This window comes from Asparagus officinalis, chromosome 4 (genome assembly GCF_001876935.1).
Source record: "Asparagus officinalis chromosome 4, Aspof.V1, whole genome shotgun sequence".
In the NCBI taxonomy this organism is placed as follows: Eukaryota; Viridiplantae; Streptophyta; class Magnoliopsida; order Asparagales; family Asparagaceae; genus Asparagus; species Asparagus officinalis.
The window spans coordinates 12,499,964-12,509,684 of NC_033797.1; positions in this window are offsets into that span (position 1 = coordinate 12,499,964).

Sequence of the window (9,721 nt, forward strand, 5' to 3'; positions counted from 1 at the left end):
GAGCATATTGCTATGGCTTCTGAAAGGATCGAAATGCAGAACTCTTACTTGTGCTCCAACTAATACGGCTGTCCCACAAGTTGTCTCCAGACTTTTGCCCTTAATTAAGAAGGAAAATTGACGATAATCTTCGCCAGGCATTTTTGGACTATAGCGTAAAGCAGCTATTAGAGTTTCTTGTACCAAAAACTGGATGGTTAAGCATTGTTTGAATGCAGTGATGGAGTTTTTAAGATGTCTGAGTATCATAACTACTTAAAAGATATGAAGAAGAGGACGTATACATGTGTACCAAAACTGCAGGTGTTAGCTCGAAAAAGTTTTCGAGCCATTGCTGACAAGTTGGTTCCCTTTATCAAGACTTTATGTCAACACTTGCCAAGAGCTTCCATTTCAGAAGAAGGGTTGGAAAACCTTGGGATGCTTCTTAATTTGCTTCAGAAATTTAGAAAGCTGATATACACGAAGCTTACTGCAAGACAAGCGGAAGAAATGTTTACCTGGGTAAAAGAATTTGATAATTTAGCTTTTGAATATGATAATCTCAGTAAACAGGCTTCTGAAGTGTTTCATGCCATTAACAGGCTGGAGGCACTGTCTGATGTCTGTGACAGATTTTACTGAGAATGCATTGTCCCAGTATGGAATTTATTTAGAAGGATTAGTGGAGGATGAAGAGGAAAGGCAAATTATTAGGGAGCTGACTCTTAAAGAGTTTGTCAACAAGCGATTTACCGATAACTTCTACTTCAGAGGAAAACTTCAAAAACATGAATCTGCTATTAGAATTGATAAAAATTACTGGGAGGTTGCTGAGCTCAGAAGATATTACAGAAAGAGTGCTTGAACAACTGCTTAACATGACAGTAGAAGATGATCATAACATTTTGTCTTATTCATTAGCAGAGATTGTTCACATAAAATATGAGACAATTCCAAAAAAATAAGTCTTGGAGAGCCAGAAAACTCTCTATTCAGATTTTAAAGACCCTTTCAAGGAATCTTAATCTCCCGAATATAAGCGACAGAAGGTCAATAGAAAATTTCTGCTTGCGAGGGGTAATCCTTATTTTCTGCACATCGTCTAGTTCTTTCAGATTACATAATATTAAAATGAATCAAACGTTGGAAACTTGGTTGTTGACGAAGCTGCACATTTGAAAGAATGTGAGTCCCTAATTCCCTTGCAGCTCTGATACGACATGCCATTTTCATTGGTGACGAACACCAGCTTCCCGCTTTGGTTAAAAGCCAGGTTTGTACATATATACACATATGGTGTTTTTTATCTACTTATCTTGAAAGCTTAACTCCGCTGATATTGCTTCTTGCTGGTTTCTGAAAAAACTGCCTTTGGAAGAAGTCTTTTTGAAGGCTAAGCTCACTGGGGCATGAGAAACACCTCCTTAATGTTCAGTATAGGATGCATCCATCAATCAGCAAGTTCCCAAATTCAAATTTCTATGACAAGAAAATCTCAGATGGTCCCAATGTCATGTGTGATAGCTACGAACAGAAATATTTAGCTGGCTCAATGTATGGTACCTACTGTTGGGAAAAACGAGCATAAAAACAGATCCAAAATAGTACAGAACAAACTATATAGGAAAGAAAGAAAAAAACAGAAAGTTAGAAACATCATATTAAATACACTTCAAGTTTGAAGTACTTTACAGAATCGTCTTCTTAACAGAGGACTGGACTTGAAGAAACTATGCCCCACTTACGGTAACGTTGGGTCTGCATAGTACTTCCGAGGATGAGACGACTGCAGTCCAATGAAGCGCTCTCTTCTTGTGAAAACCACGACTGCTTTTTCAGTTCGCCAGAACATCCAATACTTATAAAATTATTAGAAAAAGAAGAAGACATGAGATTTTGTTTTTCTATGTGTTTCAAATGATCAGAAGATGCCCTTTTATAAGGTTCATGGGAGACAAAGATTTGAATTCCAGTTATTGCAATGTTTGTAACATCTACAATAAAACCTATTCAATCATTGTAACGTTTGTAACGTACGAAAAGTTCAGCTGGTTTTAAGTGAGCACATGCAAAACGTTTAACCTCGTTTAAAGACAGTACGTGCAAAAAGAGCACGGACCCGAACTGCGCACCCGAGAGCCCACATGCATGGTCCCTCTCGCTTGCTCGCTTAAATACCAACACAAGTAGGGGTGCATTTGGTCCGGATATGGCTCGGATATGATGCCTACCATATCCATATCCGCTTACTCATCTCGGATACAGTTACGGATACAGATATACCTCGGTAAGGAATTCATATCCATATCCTCTAAAATCGGATACGGTTATGGATATACATGCGGATATATAAGCGGATATGTATGCAGATACAAAATAGATATGAGAAAGCTAGATAGTATTGAGAAAAACATAGTTCATGTGATACAAAAGAGTTTGTTTATATGTTCATTATATCTAAAAAGTTAAGATTAGACATATTGATCATCAAAATTAACCACAAATCCATAATCTAAGAATCGAAACTATCGTAAGAGTATGACTAATATGTATTCAGATATTTCAAATATGGATACAGATATTTTACTATAAAACCATATCCGTAACCATATCCTATCGGTTATAGATTTGAGTAACAATATCCGTATCCTAACAGATATGGTTATGGATATTTCCTCGAATACGGATACGGTTTAGCAGCCCTAAACACAAGTGTATAATACTAACACCTTTGTTATACCATATATAATACATGTGTTAATTTGAACCAACTAAAATGCATTTAATTAGCCAATGTGAGACTAAAACTCACATACTACTTATTAAACACATTTTAATTTTTATCTATGGAATCCAATCATTAAATGATATCTTTCCATAAAAGCCCTCTAAGATTCATTTATTTCAACACCTACTCATTTATAAACATTCAGGCTGGAAAAGAATCAAGAGATAGATAGCAATGGACGGAGTCTGAAGAATATGATAGAGGTTGCCGTGATACAACAAATCATCAAAAATCTATTTAAAGGTTGGTATAGTTGGATACTTGAGGGATAGTTTGTTTAAATGTTATAAATTTGTGCATTGCTAGATCCTGAATGATTCATTGTCATCCATAAGTATAGTTCCTGGTTTACTTGTCATTTTACAGTACACCTCCTCATGGGAATAACCATCCCTACTTGCACTATCACAAGATTATGGATATAATATCCTGAAATGACAAATCTTTTCATGATTATATGATATTCTGCAATGAGAAAACTTTTCACGATTATATGATTTTCATTCTCAAAGTAAAGGACTATCATGCATACACCAACAGTAGTTAAATATATAGATATAGTATATGTTTTTCAATGTATAGTAGGTCAACATAATATATTCCTTCTCGTAAATTTCATTCAGGCATTAATGAACTTAACAAGTTCAAGTAAAATCTTAAATTAAACTAAACTAAATCATGTTATTCTTCTGTTATGCAGGACTAATAATATGTACTCATCATGCGCGGTGTTATCAAAAACTGTTATTGCTCAACATCAGTACGCCTAAATAAAAATGTTTGAAGTAAAGCATCTCATATCAGAAACAAATATAGACAGTAAGACAAGCAAATTAGTAAATTTTATCTCATATCAGAAACAAATATAGATAGTAAGACAAGCAAATTAGTAAATTTTAAGTATATAAGAGCAGTTTTAGAGTCTTATGATTTTTTTTTTTGACAGAAAAACAGGGTGAGGTATGTAAGTTTGTTAATCAGTCTGAATTGTTAGTTGGAGTCCAAGTGATTAGATAGAATTCTAGTTATGGTAGAATACTAGTTAGTAGATAGTTTTCTAGTTATTGGATAAGAATTCAAGTTGTAATCTTATCTATAAATATATGTAAATACTCTTCATGAAAGAATAAGAAAAAATAGTGATCTCCTCCACCGAAAATTCTCTGTTCCTCTCTCTGTTCTTTGTTCGGCCACTTTAAAATCAGCCAGGATATCTCTATTTACAGGTTTGCATATAGTTTACAGGTTTGATACTTCAGGCCGATCCTATTTCAAAGCCTACAAGTGGTATCAGAGCCGTGTATGCCTAAGATTCAACCAAGATCTGAAGTGATGACGAGTTCGGAGAAGATGACGACCAAGGTGGGTTCCCTCTCTCTTCAATACCCGATGCTATCGAGGGATAACTATGCTTCGTGGGCAATCAAGATGAAAGTCTACATGAAGGCTCAAGACGTGTGGGACGCCATTGAGCCCGCGACAGGCGCTTCCGTGGAACACAGGAAGGATCAGATGGCGTTGGCGGCCATCTACCAGGGGATTCCTGAAGAGACTTTGATGGTGATCGCAGAGAAGCAGACGGCAAAAGAGGCATGGGAGACGTTGAAAACAATGCACCTAGGAGCGGATCGTGTGAGGAACGCGAAGGTGCAGACCTTGAAGTCCGAGTTCGAACTTCTCCGGATGAAGGAGAATGACAACGTCGACGATTTTTCGACGAAGTTGACAGGAGTCGTCAACAAGATCCGGGCTTTAGGCGGCGAGATGGAGGAGAACTACGTCGTCAGAAAGCTACTTCGGGCGGTACCGGAGAGATTCCTTACTATCGTCTCCACGATTGAACAGTTCGGGGACATCGACGACATGACACTCGAGGAGGCGATCGGGCGCCTCAAAGCCCACGAGGAGAGGGCACGTGTTTTTCGAAACAACGTCGACGATCAGCCAGGAGGGGGAGAGTAGCACAAGCGGCGGTCGAGACAAATCAAACATCAAATGCTTCAAATGCGGAGTATATGGGCACTTTCAGTTGGAGTGTCACAAGCAATGCCGCAATCACGAACAGGAGGCTAATCTCACCCGAGTGTACGATGAGGAGCCTACCTTGATGATGACTATGTTAGAGGAATCGTCAAATGTCATTTTGCTTAATGAGGAGAAGGTGGTGCCGGATTTACTTACAGCGGGGGAGGCACATGTTGACAACAACACTTGGTACCTAGACAATGGAGCTAGCAATCACATGACCGGCCACCGAGGCAAGTTCAAGGAGCTCGACGAGAACATTACAGGAACCGTCAAGTTTGGTGATGGATCCGTGGTAGAGATCAAGGGGAAAGACTCTATCCTCTTTCAGTGCAACAACGGCGATCAAAAGCTACTACCTGAGGTATATTATATTCCGAGTTTGAAATCTAACATTATTAGCCTTGGTCAGATGACTGAAGATGGGAGTAAGGTTGTTATTGTTGATGAGTTCCTGAGGGTGTGTGATAGGAACGGTGCTCTCTTGATGAGGGTGACACGTTCGGCTAACCGTTTGTACAGGATAGAGTTAAAGACTTGCAGGCCGGCGTGTTTGATGGCGAACATTAACGATCCAGCTTGGTTATGGCATGCTCGCCTTGGGCATGTCAATTTCTTCGCCCTCAAGATGATGACTGATAAGAGGATGGCTTCCGGGTTGCCGAAGATCTTGCACCCGAATCAACTATGCGCAAGCAAGCAAGACTGCCGTTCCCTTCGCAAGCAAATTTCAGAGCTCAGAAGCCGCTGGAGTTACTACATGCTGATCTATGTGGCCCAATCACTCCATCTACACTAGCTGGTAACAAATACTTCCTTATTATCGTTGATGATTTCAGCCGATGGATGTGGGTATACATGTTGAAGGCCAAGAGTCAAGCTTGTGAAACCTTCAAGAAGTTCAAAACAGAGGTTGAGAACGCATGTGACCACAAGGTGAAGACATTGAGGACGGATCGTGGTGGCGAGTTTTTGTCAAAGGAGTTCACCAAGTTATGTGAAGACTACGGCATCAAGCATCATCTCACTGTACCGTATACCCCGCAACAAAATGGTGTAGTGGAGAGGCGTAACCGCACGGTGATGGACATGGCGAGAAGCCTACTTAAGAGCATGCATATGCCTGGAACCATGTGGGGTGAAGCGGCTAGGCACGCAGTGTACATACTCAACCGGCTACCAACCAAGGCATTGCACGACCACACACCTTACGAAGCTTGGTTTGGTAAGAAACCCCACCTAGAACACTTGAGAGTTTTTGGATGTATGGCGCATGTGAAGATTGCAGGTCCTTGTCATAAGAAACTCGACGACCGGAGCACGCCAATGGTGTACATTGGGGTAGAGGAAGGAAGCAAAGCGCATCGCCTTTATGACCCTCAACACAGCAAAATTCAGGTCAGCAGGGATGTCGCGTTCGAGGAAGGAAAAGAATAGGAATGGAGCGCCGATGGAGTCGAAAGATCACCCAACTGGGTAGTGTTCACAGCGGAAGGGGAGACTGCAGCAGCCGGTCAAATTCCAGCCGTCCAAACTGGACATAGTCTTGCAGACCGATAACATTGGTAACTGCTGGCAAGACCTAGTCCCGCAGATGGTTTGTTTGGTGTCCAGGAACTGTAGCTAGCCAGCAGATCCTTGCTGGGCATTGGAGCTGCCCGGAAGACCAGTCTGGACAGCCCCGGTACATATCCAGAGCAATGGCAGCCAGCTTGATGCCCGTGTTGAGAAATGGAACCGAATAAAGGGCTTTTAGAGGCCCTTTGTTGTAAACCTGTATGGTAAGGCTAATATATAGCCAACAATTTCTATTGATCAATGAGAACCTAATGTGTGGGAAACCCTAGAAATCTTACATTGGTATTCAAGCCGCCCACTGTTCCTCTTCTTTGTAGAACCCGCCGCCTCCAATCACTCGCGAGCTGCGACTGTTCCTCTCTGTCAGCCGGCTTTGTCGCGCTTTTCGCCTTCGCCTTCACTTTACCAGCTCCGTCGCCGCGCACGTGGTCTCCAGAAGTCGGCGGCGAATCTGGCGGGAGGGAGAGAGCTCGGGGGAAGAGAGCGGCGGAACGAGAGACCGGAGGAGGAGACGGCGGTGTCTGCGCAGGTCCATCAGCGTCGGCCAAAGGAGACGGATATGACGGCGATCTAGAGAGGAGGTGAGGAAGAGAAGGAGAAGAGGAAGCAACGCCGCCGCCGTTGATGAAGACTTGCTGCTGCGGTCACGGATCTGATGGCGATCTGGAGAGGAGGTGAGGAAGAGACGGAGAAGAGGAAGCAACGGAGGGATCTGAGGAGCAGCAGATCTAGAAGAGAGACTGGGAGATCTATAGAGAGTTTAATTTAGTTTTAATTTTGGGTGGCCAATGATGTGGGTAGTCTTTGGTAAACTTGATGATGAGATAGATGTTGTAATAGATTGTTAACAATATTTAAAGTTGTAATAGATTGTTTAGGTTCCCTCGACAAGTCAGTCCTAGAACTGATGAGAGGAAGAGCCGATGTCTCACTTGGTTGAGATATTCCGCTTCTAGTTCTTGTTTCCTTGGTGAAACAGGAACTCTTGTTGATCTATCTTTCTTGTGGTACTGTCGAAGTGCTGCCGAAATTTTTCACTGCACGCAAGAATACAAGTTGGATCGATGACGGAGACTGGCAAAAATCCGATGGAAGGGATCATCAAGAAGTTGAATCCTGAGGAGATCTCAACACTGATGCAACTGATGAAGTTGTCGGCGGGAGAGAGCTCGACAAAGCCACAACCCAAGAAGGTGGAGCTTCCACCTATCGATGTAAAACTTGATGGACCCGCGACATATCTGAGTTGGTCGCGCCGGGTGAAATATACCCTTGCTGGGAGGAGCCTAGAGGGATATCTGACAGGGGAGAAGACTGAGCCGGTTGAGGACTCAGCAGGGAGGGATGAGTGGAAGTCCACTCATATGTTGGTGTACATCTGGCTTCTGAATTCTGTAGTCCAACCAATTGCTGCCACAGTGGATGGCCTTGGAAGAGTGCGTGATGTCTGGGAGAAGCTGAGGAGGACCTACGATGGGGTGGGAAATAACCTGAGGGTATTCCAGATCGAGAAGGAGATCAACGCTACAGTCCAGGGAGAGAGGACTGTACAGGAGTATGCCACAGAGCTGGAGCGCTTGTGGCTCGATCACGATCACTTCTCGCCCCAGGCAAGCTGCAAGGACCCGGAGTGCAAGGAACGCGAGGCCTCTCTGCAGAAGAGGACTATGTTGTTTCTTCGAGGCTTGGCTCCAACGTATGAGTAGAGAACGGCGTTGCTACTAACCCAGATGAAGATCCCATCACTGGAGGAGGCAGTCTCGGCCATGATACAGGAGGAGAGCCGTATCAGGCTACAAGCTGGGACAGGTGGACTTACAGGGGAGAAGTCTGCACTGGTGGTATCCAATCCGGATAACACTAGATTCAGAGGGGAGACTAGGCAGTGCTTTAACTGCGGAGAGGTAGGGCATCTGAGACAGATGTGCCCTAAGCCACCCAGGGAGAGGAACTGGGGTGAACGTGGTCAGGCTGGAGGCCGTGGCCGTGGGCGTGGAGGCAGGCGAGGTGGAAGAGGAGGCCACCGGGCAAACTTGACAGTGGCAGAAAGGGAAGAAGAAGCTGAGATGATCTTCACTGATGAGGATCGGGCTCTCTTGGCAGCACTGAGGAGGAAGCAGAGAGCAGTAGGTGATGTGTCTGAGGAGTCATCTACTACTTTCACTGGAGTGGACTATGCCAATTACGCCCTTAGTGCACACCCAAACGAGGGAAGATCCACCGCCTGGATAATAGATTCTGGAGCATCCAGACATGTGACAGGCAATTCCAGTGAGTTCTTATCTTACGCTCACTTAGCAGAAGCAGAGAGCATCCAAATTGCTGATGGTACAGCACAGGATGTGGTTGGTAAGGGTACTGTTAGTTGTACAGGTTCTATAACTTTATCTAATGTTCTGCATGCTCATTCATTTCCTGTTAGCCTGTTATCCATTAGTGCCATTATCATCCAACTAAATTGTATTGTTTCTTTTGACATTCCCAAGGTAATTTTTCAGGAGAAAGGGACAGGGCGAAGACTTGGGACTGGGACATGACGTAGTGGACTGTGGTACTTGGACCGCGAAGGGATGGACTCAGCGTTGACTTCTGTGGTGGAGAGGACATGAATAAGAGTAGCTAAAGTCTGTGCAGAAGATGAGTTGATGCTTTACCATCAGCGAATGGGACATCCGTCATTCGGTATTTTGGGTAAAATGTATCCAACTATGTTTGGAAAAGTAAATAAACAGAAGTTGCAGTGTAATGGTTGTGAGTTTGGGAAGCAGACTAGAAGCTCTTTTGTTAGTTCGGGTAGTAGGAGTTCTTGTAAGTTTGAAGTAATACACTCTGATGTATGGGGACCCTGCCCAGTAAATTCTACAAATAGATGTAAGTTTTTTGTAACATTTATTGATTGCTTCTCTAGAGTCACTTGGGTGTATCTTATGAAAAACAAAAGTGATGTAGTTGGCTGTTTCAAAGATTTTCATAAGCACATCCAGACTCAGTATTGTGCAGCAGTAAAAGTGTTGAGGTCGGATAATGGAATAGAGTACACCAATAGATCACTTGGGGAGTATCTGTCAGCTCAGGGGATTCTACACCAGACTACATGCCCATACACCCCAGCTCAGAATGGGGTAGCAGAGAGGAAGAACAGACATCTCCTAGAAGTTGCTAGAAGTATAATGATGGCAATGAACGTCCCAAAAGTGTTGTGGGGACAAGCAGTCTTGACTGTTGCTTACTTAATCAACCGGATGCCTTCGAGTGTGTTGGAGTGGAAGTCTCCTCGTGAGACACTGAAGGGAGATAACGGGGGGCCCTACCATTGAAGGTATTTGGTTGTGTGTGCTTTGTGAAGGA